This window comes from Lissotriton helveticus, chromosome 2_1 (assembly GCF_964261635.1).
Source record: "Lissotriton helveticus chromosome 2_1, aLisHel1.1, whole genome shotgun sequence".
Taxonomy (NCBI): domain Eukaryota; kingdom Metazoa; phylum Chordata; class Amphibia; order Caudata; family Salamandridae; genus Lissotriton; species Lissotriton helveticus.
In genome coordinates this window covers 1,193,903,743-1,193,919,000 of record NC_136059.1, presented here as the reverse complement: position 1 = coordinate 1,193,919,000, position 15,258 = coordinate 1,193,903,743, and the positions used below count along the sequence as shown (strand labels likewise).

At 43.4% G+C, this 15,258-nt stretch overlaps 1 protein-coding gene across 1 annotated transcript in view; it reads right to left on the bottom strand.

The window, feature by feature from the left end:
* SLC39A8 (solute carrier family 39 member 8) overlaps window positions 1-15,258 on the bottom strand; it is a 264,221-nt gene that overhangs the window by 39,614 nt on the left and 209,349 nt on the right. The gene's annotated exons all lie outside the window — the stretch shown is intronic.

Genomic DNA, 15,258 nt, shown 5'->3' with positions numbered 1-15,258 from the left:
CACCTGCGGAGGCTCACAAATGTTCCCTCTATACTCATTCCATTTTCCCCATATTTGAGACCACTTTTTGGGACAACCCCTTGATTCATATATTGTCCTCTACATTAGCATGCACCAATCTATATTTCTCTTCCATGCAGTAATTGTTGGTGTTTCTTGTGCTTTCCACATTCTGGCAATGTTACGCTTAGCAACTATCATTCCCAGTGTCACTCAGGTTCTCTCTTTACTATTTAGGTCTGTGGGCCCCCAGATATTTAGAAGGCATAATCCTATCTTGGGTTCTATCTTCAATCCCAGCACCTCCCCAAACATTGGATCACTGCTGTCCAATATTGTCTAATGTGAACACATTCCCTGATAGTATGGATGAATGTGCCCTCCTGGCCACACCGCCTCCCATACTCCACTTGGAGTCCTCGCTGTAACACATTTTCACAAGAGCTGGACCTGATAAATATATTCTATGTAGCACTTTGAGTTGTACCAGCCTTAGTCTAGAGGAGATCACAATTTCTCTGGGGGAAGCTAAGGCTTCCTGCCATTCATCGTCCTCCAAGCCCGCATTATCTTTTTCCCAATGTTTGCGGAGTTGAAGGAGGGAGTCAGGCATGTTATTGATTGATTTCTCGTACATCGTGGAAATAGCTTTGTTGGGCATGTATTCTTCATGGATTCTGTCTTTGAGTGGGGAAGCCTCATGGAGCTACTCACCCCTTGGATTAGCAGCCCGCAGGGCGTGTCTTATCTGCAAGTGTCTAAAATTCTCTGTATCTGCCAGTTCAAATTCTTTTTGTAACTGTGTGAAAGGAATCACATCTTCTTTTTCCCATAGGTCCCCATCCTGGGAGATTCCTATCATGTCCCAACGATCGAAGCCTTGGTGCTTCTCAGGGCGTCAAATTTCCCTGTGTCCCACAGGGGGATAGCTTGCGTTATTTTTCCTGCACATCCCATGCTTTTCTTAACTGTGTGCCATACCTGGACTGCATGTTCAGTTAGGTCTTTTAATTGCAGTTTTGCAGGTTTGGAATAGAGTGCTCTGGAATAATTTCCATCTGAAAGAAGCCACCTATCCATTTTGTATCCCGGGTCGTTTTGGGGCATATATATATATTGATTAATAGCTGCTAGTTGTACTGCTCAGTAACACTTTCTAACATCTGGGAGTCCTATGCCACCATCATACCACTGCCTTGTTGGTTTTTGGGGTCGCTATACAGGGTAGTTTCCCCTCCCATAGGAGCTACCTCTGTTCCACAGTCAATGTGGCAGGGACATCATTTTGAATAGTGCGGCACGGCCCAATAATGTCAGTGGAAGAGACTTACAATGTCTAACATCACTCCTAAGCCGCTGTAATGGGGTCAAAAGGTTTATCTCATAATACAATACCGGGTCCTTGGTGACATATATGCCCAGGTATTTGAATCCCTTACATGCCTCTGTCATCACGTATCCTTTGGGTAGGGGAGAACTCACCCCTCAAAACGTAGATAATTGACTTAGACCAATTTATAGGGTATCACGAATACTTCCCAAAATTGGCGAAGATGTAGAGCACTCTGTTTATTGAGGCTCCCGGTGACACCAGATATAACAGTATATCGTCGGCGTATAGGGAGATTCGGTCCTCCCAACACTTCGACCACTTGAGTCCCCTCATGATTGGATCCTTCCATATCAGCAGTGCCAACGGTTCCAACATTAGTGCGAAGAGCAACGAGGATAGTGGACAGCCCTGCCTGGTTCCCCTTTCAAGGGCAGTGGGATACATTTTAAATCTCTCTGCAAAAGTTAGTCCGACATTACATTCATATGCAAACGTATGGTTTGCGCCCAGGCATCTGATTCCAAAAACGCAATTTAAATGGGTAGATATATGGTGGCTACCCTCAGAGAGTCTCGAGCCCCAAATGCAATGCCCTGGGCAACCTACTGAGGGCAGAGCCAATCTACCTTCAATTCAGTAAACTTTTTAAAATTAAACTTTTCAAGAAATGCTTCGTAAGCTAAATTTCACTTTGTAGAGTACTCAAATATTTAGCTTTATCATGGTGCTAGGAAATGATGTGCCTGATGTTCTCTTTCCATGACCCGAATCAAAAAATATCAGATGACAGTGATCACCTCACCCTGCTGGACTTTAAAGTCACCCACATACCTTATTACAAATTTGCAATGTTGCTTTCTATATCTGTGTAAGTTAGAACTCTGTCATCACACAATGAAAATTACAGCTCCACAAATAAATAAATACATAAATACATATATTATTTTTTTTGTAGATTTTATATTGTTCAGAGGAAAAGATTAATTCTCACACTTTTTGGTAAATATAATTTTAGATAATGTCGGCCAGTATTATATTTTATCCAAATGGTTGATGTTTCCTTGGTATGTTACTCTTTGGCGTCATTTCTATGGTCATCTCCAGAGTAGGAGACCCCAAATAGACTGCGTTGCAAGGAACTAGAGTCAAGTTTTTTTTTCTTACGACCTTATATGATGAATTGACTTAATATGCATTCTATTATGAAGGATTTAGTATTTTGAAAAAATAAGTAATTATGTGAAAGGCTTTTTAGTTTATGATACAAATAATAACTTATTATATGATGTTTTCTTGTATGATATCTTTGTTTGCCTGTTTTAAACTCTGATTAAATAAAGCGTAATGTAATATGAATTTTTTGTACTTAATATGCTGTGTTCTGACTGACTAAATAAATAAACATTTTCAAGTTAAAGCATGAACGGGTTAAAGGTTTACTCAAAACCAATCAAACAAAATGTTCAGCACAGTAAATTTGAAAAAAAATAAGTGATGCATTTCACACAACACTTGTTCAGGTCGCTCTGATAAAGTGTGATTCACAAACAGTTACTTATAAGTCAGGAATGTATGTTCTGTAATTATACATCTACTATGCCCATTGATTGCAAACTAATTGTGTACAAAAATCCTCTCTGTGTGTAGTCCTGCATATTATGTGCCTGACGGAGGATCCATATGTTTGTGCCTGCTGGAAAGGTACATTTGCTCATTCATATTTTTATATTTTATCTCTCCAGCGGGAAAATATCTCTATGTTGGAAGAGCTTGTCCACCTCACTTACATTCAATAAGGGATAGAATCCTTCCCTTTACGTTCCTGAAAATGCACTCACTTGCACCATTGGAATTGGTAGTTAAATGTATTTACTGATGGATGGTGAAACATCACATCAGACACATGGGTCTTCCAAACTGTCCAATGGGACTGCACCCTCCCATTTCTACCTAACCAACCACACCTTCCAACCCCATCACCACGTTTAATTGAGAACCACGTGTCCATTTTGCAGCAGGAAGTGCTGGCTCTTTCGGCCAATGTAGCTTTAGAGAGGGTTTCAGCCTTGAAAATAGGAAGTGGATGTTACTCCAGCTACCTCCTTGTGCTGAAGAAGGCCAGTGGCCTTTGTCCTATTTTAGATCTCTGCTCTCTCAACATCTTCCTGCGGTTTCTGCGGAAGGACAAATTCAATATGTTCACTCTGGCCAAGGTTTTATCTGCCCTGAATTCTAGAGACTGGATGGTAGTGTTGGAACTGCAGGACCCTTATTTCTGTATTCCCATCCTGCATGCCTGCATGCATTGTAGATGGTTCAGAGTGGGCCATGAGCATTTTCATTTTGCAGTGTGCCCTTTAGCCTCACCAGTGCCCCAAAGGTGTTCACCAAAGTCATGGCACCCGTCCCAGCGCACCTTCTGAGGTCGGTGTGCCAGTCTTTCCCTACTGAGGCTACTAGGACTTGGCTTCCTGAATTCTGCTAGTCAAACACGCCACAAAACACATGCTGTTCCGAGCAGTGGGATCTGAAGTCCCAGTGGGCACTAGGGGAACCTATGAGATTCCATCCTAGTTTCAGAAAAGCCTGCAAAAGATCAACAGTGGGAGCTTCTAGACCGTGACTGGACAGACTCCTTCCTCCCTTTTCCCCACCTAAGCTGACAGTGGTGATAGATGCATCACTACTGGACTAGCAACGCCATCTATGAGAGGTGGATATCAGAGCACTCAGGTCTCCAGCAGAAATCCTACTCCAAATCAGTTGGTTGAAGTTATGGGCAAGCCACTTGCCATTGAAGGCCCTTCTACCAACTATCAAAGGAAGGCTGGCATAGGGCCTCATAAGCAACACCACCACAAACAAAACCACTGCAAAAACAAGGGTGGACTGGGATCTTTAGACCTGTGTTAAGAGGCTCTGCGCCTCTAGAAGTGGCTGACTCACCAGGGCAGTTCTCTAGTCATGACCCACTTGTCTGGGGATGGTGGATAAACTCAGCTGCCGAAGCCTAGCACACCCTGAATAGCAGTTACATCCAGAGGTGGCACAGGAGGTTTACCCTCGCAATGGGGAGAACTCTCTCTCAATCTTTTCGCTACCACAAAGAACATGCAAAGTTGGTGTTTTTTTTAACCTGAGTTCCCAAGACGGCTCTCTCTTGGAGACGCATTCCACCTAGAGTGGAGGTTTGGACTCCTGTATGCCTGCCTGCCTCTAACTCTCCTGGCTAGACTTCTGAAGAAGATCAAGACAGAGTGGTCCTAAATCATCCTAGTGGTGCTTCACTGGAGCTGGAGGGTGTGGTACCCAGAACCTCTGAGCATGAACATCCATCCTTTAATCAAGCAGACAATTTGGGAGGATCTAGTGTCTCAGCAACAGGGCAGGGCGCTGCACCAGGGACTTTGCAATCTGCACCTCATGTGTGAAGATTGAGAGGTGGCGGGCAGTTTCCTTTGATCTTACTTTTGAGGTCATTGATGTTATTCTGGCAGCCAGGTGTCCATCTATAAAAAGTCAGTGTACTCCAGGTACTGGGACATGTTTGTGGGTTTGTATGCCACCAGCCAGATAGACTCACTTCATGTAAAACTGTCTGAGTGTTGTTTGTTTTGTTGTTGGTCCAGCAAGGACTTGTGTTAGGCACTGTTAAAGGCTATTTGCTGACATCTTTGGCTGTTTTAGGGTTGAGGGATCAGACTTTGTTTAATTCACTTGTGATGAGGTTCATCAAAGGTTTTCAGAATTTGTTTCCATCAAAGACCTTTGTGATGCCACAGTGAGACTTAACTCTAATCCTTACCTTAATCGTGTGCACCCCTTTTGAGCCGATGCACAGTTGACATCTGTGCCTTTTGACATTAAAAACAGTCTTTTTAATTGCCATAAAATAAGCTTGACATGTGAGGGAGCTTCAGACACTCTAAATCCACCTGACTTACACATAATTTTTTTCTGACAAGCTGGTTTTGAGGACACATGCTGCACTGTTGCCCAAAGTCGAAGTACCATTTGAGGTTGGGTAGGCTATTACCCTTCTGGTAGTCTTTGCCCTGACTTATCCCTCAAAAGAGAAGGAGAAATGACATTGCCTGAATTTAAAGTAAGCCCTCTTGGTCCACTGTGGTCCCTGTTCCCATCTTTAAGAAGGGGGACAGCGACAATCCACAATGTTATAGACCAATATCATTGCTGGGTTCAACTATTAAAGTCCTGGGGATGGTGATGTTAAATAGGCTAAGTGATTAGGCAGAAGAGAACAACATCCTAAGTGATGTTCAGTATGGTATTAGAGCTGGGAGGTCCACCTAAGACCAATGCCTAAATCTCGATCTAATTATTAATAAATATACAGTGGCTCTGTCTGAATTTATACACTTAGGGCCAGATGTAGGTAATTCATATTTACCACCTCTTAAATACCGAATTTTACCGATTCGGTATTTAAGAAGTGGTAAATATGAAGGGGGGAGATGTAGGTATTTCCAGATGTGGAAATACCGAATCGGTATTTCCTATTGATTCCTATGGGCTGTGAAGCCCATAGGAATCAATGGGCAATACCGATTCTGTAATTACAGAATCGGTAAATACCGATTTTAGCAAGGGTGCAGGGGGTGTCACTTTGACACCCTCTGGCACCCCTGTTTTAGGCTTGTGTGCCATGTGGCACACATACATGCCCTAAGGGCATGTATGTATGCCACATGGCACAGGTGTACATGCACAGATGTGCATGTACACCTGCATCGGTATTTTACCATGCAATTATATTGCATGGTAAAATACCGATTTTCAAAGCCCTGTGTCAATGTGCAACTTGGCACCTACATACCGAAAATGCATTTTCGGTAATTTTACCGACCGGTATATTTACCGATTCGGTAAAATTACCGAAAATGCCTGTTTTTTCCCCCCTACATCTCAAAATCCAATTACCGGTCGGTAACGGCCGATTTCGGCCGTTACCGACCGGTAATTGGCCACCTACATCTGGCCCTTAGACTTCATGGATTTGACATCTGCCTTTGACAGGGTGAATCGAGTGAAACTGTGGACTCTGCTGTGTGAGATGGAGATTGATCCTAGTATTGTGGCCCTATTGGCTAACCTGCACTCAGAGACCCATGCCTCGGTTCGCTTTTCTCAGGACGCCGCCTGTACGGATGTATGACGTTAGAACGCATACATTGACAACGCGTACCTTTACAACACGTTCGTAACACCGAAAGTTGTTACCACGCATTGCGCTGGGGGGCGCATAATTGATTAATTTAATTTACTATTCCAACACCAGTCCCCGTGGATAGTAGGGAAGGTGTTGGGATAGTAAATTAAATCATTTACTATCCTTGAGCGCCCCCCAGTGCAGTGCGTGATAACAACTTTCGTTGTTACGCCCGCGTTGTAAAGGTATTCCGTGGTAATGCTTGCGTTCTAAATGCTGCATACCCGCCTGTACTCGCTCATCCAGACCTGCTCGGGTGTGCGTCAAGGATATATTCTGGCTCCATTTTTATTTGCTCTGTATGTAAATGGGCTTGAGTCCACGCTGTTATCAGTTGCAGCGGATTGCATCAAGGCTGGTGACAGATATCTTCCAGTGTTATTATACACGGATGACGCAGTTCTTATGGCACGGATCGCTCAGGGGCTGGACTTACTTCTGGCCAGTTACGTGGCATTCCTGGATAATCTTGATCTGGCGGTACATTTTCAAAGTCATACATGATGGTAGTGAGCCCTAAATCAAATAGGGGCAAGAATTTTAAGGTGACTAATTCTACCCTGGGCAAAGTGAAGGCATTCCCCTATTTGGCGGTTTTATTTGATGTAAATAATTGTTGGAAACTATTGGCGAAGGCGAAGAGAGCTGAGTTTTTAAAAACTATGGTGGCGTTTTTTAGCTTTGCACATAGGGTTGGCTCTGGGGTGCTAAGGGGTCTGCTAAATATTTACCAGGCTGTGTATTTTCTCAGTTACGATATGGTAGTGAGGTCTGGGGGTAAGCTAAGCTGTATCGTATCCAAGCAGCCAAAAATAATTTTCTTCTCACATTGGTTCAGGTTACAAACTCTACCCCAGCTTTCTCTGTTCAGGCAGAGCTTGGGCTTGACCAAGTGTTGGATTTGTTATCCCTGAGTCTGCCACTGTGTTGGATGAAGATTTGGCAAAGGGCAGAATTGTCTTTAAACCAACTGATCCTAGTGGACTGCCTGGTCCTTGATCGGGCCCATAGTATACCAAAGTTGGCTCATGTTAAAGCTGCTTTTAACCATATAGGATGGCCAGATATTTTTGATGACCCCACCACCCTTTCAAAGTTGAATGTGGGGGGTGTTAAAAGGTTGTTCTTGTAACACTTATATCTGGAGAGAGAGCACCTAGAGCTTCAGATTTAGGCTCAACCAATTGCGTCGCCTTTTGGCATCCCCGTCTGGGGGGGGGCAGGGCCTGAGGCAAGGACATCATGCGGCTGTGACAATATGTCTCGGCAGATTTTGCTGCACTCCACTATGTTTTTTTCCTATTATAGCTGGCAGAGGAAGCACTTTTTTGCTCTGCTATTGAGCTCTTTGAATTTTAATCAAGTCAGGCCAGCCTTGTTGTATCTCCAGAAGCTCCCAACTGATCATGTTACTCTTGCAGTTTTTTTCTCTTTATGAGCAGCCTTGGCGTCCAGAAGAACTAGACTTGATTAATCACCCCTATTTATTCATTGCGTAATTTACTCTTTGTTTTTAATGCTATGAATTTGTAAAGTGAATTTCTTATTTTGTATACCTCTATGGTGATTTTATCAGCTGAAAAAAGATTTTACTGATTGACTGAGCAGGTGATCATATCCATAGAAAGGACTAATGGAATCCATGTTTGCAATGACAATGGCAATTTGACATTCGTACCAACTCCTTTTTAAGTCTTTTTTGTATGTTTGTATGTTTTTAACATCTTAATATATCATATATATAATAAAATAGATTACATAGTGATCATTCTTTTTAATGTCTCATCAATGGTGCCTAGGCAAATTATTTAGGAAATTCTCTGATCGAAAGAATGAATTAGCCAAAAGAATAATAGTTTCACTGTAAAACTACATGTGGGTAATTGGAGCGCTTGGCAGACCGATGAGTGAGGTTTTTGTAATCTTGTTATTAATTTTGCTCTATGCACTGACACTTTTTGAAACAGATGACTAACATTGTATTGTACTTTCATGATCTATGTCCAGGCTCTTGTAACCATGCTACTAACTTTGTATTATGCACTGACACTTTTTGGAAAAAGATGATGAGTAATATTGTACTCTACTTTTATGATCTATGTTTTATTTAGATTGAATAAAGTGATTGATTGATACAAGTGAGCCCTCATATTTTATATTGATCGTACCAAAAATCACTGAGTGGACGAGCAGCTTTTTGTCGGTTTTTAATGGGCAAAGAAGTGGAACCAGTGCAGAAAACAATTATCTCTAAATAGATAGTACTCTGCATTCATATCTGCTATATTTGAGCTAAAAAGGTGCCCTTCAATGGGTTGTGGGCTCATTTCACTTGAGCTAAGTCTGCTACTTCCGCATTGGCATGCGGAGTGCCTGTCCTGGCTATCTGTCTGGCTGCTATGTGGGCATCAATCCACACATTCATGAAGCACTACTGTCTTGACAGTTAAGTCTTCAGGGATGGGCATTTTGCCCATTTGGTCCTGCAAGACTTTTTTGGTATGAGCCATTCCACATACCTACCACCAGGGGAGGTAGGACTTTAGTAACGCTCTTTGTGATGGATATTCTATTTAACTGCAGACTCCTCACCCCACCCAACCCTCCCACCAGCCTCCCCTGTTCTGTGGAATGGTCTATTTTGACAGCTGAAAAGGTCCCAAAATACTGAACTGTACACTGGTCAAGCCAAATTACCGAAGGGCTCCGCATCTGAGGGCACCGCAATTCTTCAAAAATAACTGATGTCAATACGCCTGGGTGGAGTTTACATGCGGCCCAGCTAGAACGTGTGTGGAGCTTTACAACACTACCTGCCAACAGTCAGGAGTACTGCTTTTGAGTTCCCAGAGCTAGTCTGACACCACCGAAAATATTCATAAGGTGAGGAATCTTCCGATAAAGTATCCACTAGAAAGAGCATTAACAAAGATAAAAACTTTTGTCTTCAAGGTGGTAAATGCAATAGACAAGGCGGGGAAATTAGTGTTTGTTGATGTTGCATGCATTTCGCATGGTCCTGCTTCCTGCCCACTACACCTAAAGTGAGTGCTGCAGGCAATATGCCCTACACATACATTGTCTGCTGTGGTGTGGGTGAAGCAGTGTATTGATCCTGATACTGTGAATCACAGAATCTGCACTTGCAGATTACATTTTCCCACCTAAATAAGAATTAGATGCTAAAAAATAATTGGGAATAAGGCATCAAACGAAGACCATGAGCTTCTTTAACATACACCGGTGAGAGCAAATGTATAAGCAGGCCGCCAACAGAAGTAATGATGCTTTGATCACTTCACTTATAGGTTTCTTATTCATTGCTGGAGTGCTATCCTGACGTTGTAGCCTGGGTACACTTTACAGGCACTGACAATCTGAACCAGTCTCGAGTCATCACTATACGGGTAGGATTTGTAATTGTCAACCTTGAGTGTGATGCACTTTGGGCAGCACAAAAAGGCAAATGGTGGAATGTTTGCCTTAATCTCAACCTCTGGTAATTATTCGGGTTCCCATTTCACTGCATAATTTTAAACTTCTATGCTAATGAGGCCTAACATGGCCACACATTGTCTAGAGTTACTTGCGTTCTTTTTCGGAAGGGACCCTGCATAGGGGTTCAAACTGATTAATCTTATCGAAGTAGGGTCACTTCTGATTTGCATATGGTTGGCCTCTGGAAAAACAACAATATGGATTGTGCCTAGTGGTCGAAGTGGGCAGAAACGGCAGGGCACGGCGTGCCCCTACTACTTTAATTCTGTAGATCCCATTCCCCTACTTTTTTATTATGAACATGCGTCCCTGGACGTCAGAAATATTCTTTTCATGGACGGGCGGGGAGCAGAGAAGGAAAAGGTCTCTGTCTCTTCCTGCCCAGACAAGACAAGGAAGGTGTGCGCTTCTGCTCTGCCGCTGGCAGCTGCCCCCTCTTTCTTACTCCTATTCCCTCTCGTTCTGTCTAACTCCTTCTCACTTTTCCGAAAATCATGAATCAAGAAATGGTTGTCACCGTCTATTCCTGTCGTCCATTTGTACCCCTGTGAAATGGATGCAAAAAAGAAAACCACTTTTGCTGGAAATGCCGTTTTGACATTTTTCTATTCCAAAGTGCAGCCTCGGATATAAAATGTTCAAACTCTGAAAAATAATTAAATAAAGCAAGATAGAGTGTTCTTAAAGTGACCAGATAATTTTTTTCAAACCCCAACACATTAGCGCTACTTTACAGAGTTTGCCAGTAAAGCGCTACTTTTGTGTTCTTGTCTTTCTTTGAACAGCATTGTTTTCCTCCAGTACCTCCTACCTGGAGGCAGGGCCGGCGCTAGGTATGGGCACTGTGGGCAGCTGCCCAGGGCCTGGCACTCTGCCTGCCAGGATGGGGCCCCCCACAATGGCAATTAACACCCCACTAGTCCTCGTGTATGTCTGCTGATCAGAGTGAAAGAAATGCTTCACAAACGGGCTCATGGGAGGGGCCCCCCGAGGGCCCCCCCTCCTGGGGCCTCTAAGGGATGGTGTGGAAAGGCCTAGGGGAGGGTACACCTCTCAGGCAGCCAGTTCAGAGACTCGGCAGAGAGCCCATTGTCAGCACTTTAGCCCACACAGGTTTAACTCAGCCCCCAAGCAATTCTCACACCTTCAGTTCGAAATGGGCTGTACAAGAGTTGCTTGGGGTGGCTGAGAAGAGGAGCTGCGGCCTAAGTGGAGTCTGCACAAAGCAGCTTCCCCAAGATCAGAAGGTGTCACTTATGTAAATTTCAGGGGCCTCCCACATTCCATTTTGCCCAGGGCCCCGAAAATCCTAGGACCGGCCCTGCCTGGAGGTACTGCAATACCTGGTTGATGGGTGGATTGGAAAACGAAATGTGTACGACGGCTTTGTGTTCACAAATGTGGTCTTTTGAAACCATACTGCTTACGTTTTGTAAGCATATAAGCAGTGGACATTGAAATGGGTCCTTTCTGGGCCCTGTAGTTATGTCCTTAACTTTTCAGGCAAAAATGCTTGTTGATTTCTGAATAATGGTACAAAAGGGGGTGGTGATGGACGGAGCATCTGAACCAATCAAACACTCACACCCAGTCAAAAGATCTGGGTTTGATCCATCACCGTTCTTTAGCCCACTCTGCCACCCCAGTTCAGACATGGCTATATGCAAATCAGTCTGACCCTGTGCCTCATGGGAACAGTCCAGCCCGAACTGCCAAGCCATGCCTTCCCTGGACCGGAAACAAGCTTCCGAGGACCGGTTTCTGGCATTCCAGCCGTCTTCAGCCCGGCTAGCTTGAATCCAGTGGCAAAGTGAGCAAGGGACTCACGTCTGAGCATACCCTGCCACACTTATGGCGGGCAGAAACCGGTACACGGAAGCTTGTTTCCGAGCCGGGCTGAAGGCGGCTGGACTGCCAGAAACAGGTCCTCGGAAGCTTGTTTCCGGTCCAGGGAAGGCATGGCTTGGCAGTTCGGGCTGGACTGTTCCCATGAGGCACAGGGTCAGACTGATTTGCATATAGCCATGTCTGAACTGGTGTGGCAGAGTGGGCTAAAGAACGGTGGTGGATCAAACCCAGATCTTTTGACTGGGTGTGAGTGTTTGATTGGTTCAGATGCTCCGTCCATCACCACCCCCTTTTGTACCGCTTTTGGCCGCCATGAGTGTGGCAGGGTATGCTCAGACGTGAGTCCCTTGCTCACTTTGCCAATGGATTCAAGCAAGCCGGGCTGAAGACGGCTGGAATGCCAGAAACCGGTCCTCGGAAGCTTGTTTCCGGTCCAGGGAAGGCATGGCTTGGCAGTTCGGGCTGGACTGTTCCCATGAGGCACAGGGTCAGACTGATTTGCATATAGCCATGTCTGAACTGGGGTGGCAGAGTGGGCTAAAGAACGGTGATGGATCAAACCCAGATCTTTTGACTGGGTGTGAGTGTTTGATTGGTTCAGATGCTCCATCCATCACCACCCCCTTTTGTACCGATTTCTGAATAATGGCTGTAAAAGCGTTAAGTTCACCATGTTCCTGCTTACATTTTACATGCTTTATTAAATCTTTCAATCCTTATGAGTGTTTGCTTTTTCCAGGATGGTGTTACCTTTTCTTTTAGGCAGCATATTCCTCTTGCCTAGTGTGTAATTGGAATGGAGTCGCATCCAGTTATTTATAGCAGGTCAAATTGGATTGTAGTTGAAGGCAGTATGAGTTTCTCTCAGTGGTGCAGTATGGTGTTCAGTGAGGGAGCAGATGTAGCACTGGGGGCAGAGATGCTAAATTTAGAACTGGGGAACCAGGTTCAGCCTTCATGAACAGTCCCCCAGACCACTCTCCTGAGGGAGCACATTCCCATGCCAGACCTTAGAAGGCACCAGAAAAGCCCTGGTGTGTTAGCACCAGCAGGTGGACCGTAGCAGTGGCAAGTGTGGGTTCACCTTGAAGGCTTGCCCACCACAATCCATACTGAAGTTCACCTCCAGTCTTGTGGGCAGGCCTACGAAGTAGCAGACCCTAGAGCAACAGTGACTCTGTCACTGAAGTCACAGGACCCCTGAGAAGAGCTGGCTCTACGGCGGTGGGACTGGTGTGACCGCAACGGGCGCTGACTTTGAGTGGGGGCTTCGTATATTATGGTTTTAAAAGCACTTGCTGCCTCCTTCCTGGCTGCCAGCTATTTTCGGCAATAATAAAAATGTCATGATAACTCTGATGAATAAACTTCTTCCTAGAGCGAGATCGGATATTTGTCTAGTGGAAGTTTTGACTCATGGAAAGATAGCGCAGAGGGTTAATGTGCCTGCTGCAAAGAAAATGTACCAGGCCCATCACAAAGTGCACATATTGTAAATAGGTCGGTGGGTTACTGCTTTTGTCAGTGAGATCCTTTTGCTACTTGCAGTTTATAAGTTAAAATCCTAACAAAGAACAGTGAGCTATTAACTTTCATCTAAGAGCTGCATACAAACTGCAAGGTATAAACTAGAGCGTTATGGTTTTTTCTCTAAGCCTTTGATTATCCTAATGTTGCAAAAAGTGTTATTTTTGATACAAATCAATAATGATTTTTAAAGAGAACCCCCAATCATGGTATTAAGTTTTAAATTCTGAGTTTGTGTTTCTCCAGGCCAATCACTATTAAAGTATACTGTCTACTAGTATGGTTATCATGTGACTCCTACACCTTGTAGTCCTTTGTCTTATGTAACATTTGCTGTACAGTCATTTACACACGTAAAATTGATTGTTTCTGTGTATATTGCTGACGACAGAAACTCCATGGCTCGGAAAGAAATGGTCGTGCTTCCACTTTTAAGCATTTTGGGGACATTCTGTGATTAAAATAAATTCACAAAGTGGAATATGTTTCTAATGTCAATAGCTCATATTAATCGTTGAATAATCATGTGTATCCATTGGTTGAATTACATAACATAATAGGCTGTAACTGGTCAGTGAAATGCAACACAAATACTAAAGATTGGGATGTTTTGCGCATCCTGGCCACACCTCTAACTCCGCCCACTGATCCAATCCTCAGGTTATTCCCGCCATCTGATTCTCCGCCCACAGTTCCCCTACTTTTTTTCCACACTTCGACCACTGATTGTGCCCCGAATAATTAATCACCAGTGCCTGAGATTAAGTCGATCATTCCACGCTCCTGTTTTCTATTTTTTTCCCCTATCTACTCTGGGATCACGTCATACTTGAAGAAAGTTGTTAGTTAAAAAATAAGTAAACTACCTGACTAACTCTGAAACATTTGAATTGATCCATAACCTAGTAGAACATATTCTTAATGAATACTGAAATATATTCTGTAACCCTCTTCTAGCATATCACTCTCAGACGGAAGGTTAGAAAGTTTAAAAAAAATATATACTTGAGTGATTATTATATTCTTGCTCCAATAAAAACATTCCTTGTTTTCGCTATTTCTTCCTACATACATCTTCTGAATTTCAAAGTGAATGTTTTGCTTCACCCCTATAAGTATGACAGCACCGTGCAGCTGAAGCACAAGTGTTGGAAGAGCATTACAACACGTATTCTAATGTCCCTAAACACTACTACTTTGTTGGTATTCACAACTTTTGCATTGCTCACCGCTGACCATTCGCCCCATGCTTCTCGTTTTACAACAATATTTCTCTCGGAACACCCAGTTCTTCACATTTGCTTGGACATTACTCACAGCCTACTTTCGAATCAATAGCACAATTCTTACCAGATACATTTAAAGACATGGGCAAAGTGGGCAGTTGCACAGGGCTAATGGGAAATGAGTTTTCTCTCATGTTCTCTCTATGTAAACACTGTCTATCCTATTTCTCCATCTAAACTTTTCTCTCTTTCTGCATACCCCTACCTTTCATTCGGTTTCTTGCTCTTTATCATTTTAAAGATTTTTGGGAACTAAAAATTACATATTTCAACTTTTTTGTGTGACTGTGCTAAATTTTAACATACAATTTAGTATTGTTTGGCATCATGGAGGCTTGAATGTAGCTGGAAATGGGTAACAAAATTCAAATTTATTCTGAACAGGGCCCCCCAAATTTGTTTTGTCCTGTGTCCCCAAAATCCTTAAAATGACACCAATTCTTACTTAAATTACTCAGGAGAAATTAGCCATATTTCGGGTTTCTCTTGAACCATTTAAACGCTTCTGGATGTATAAAGTATTTGTAATTTTTGCA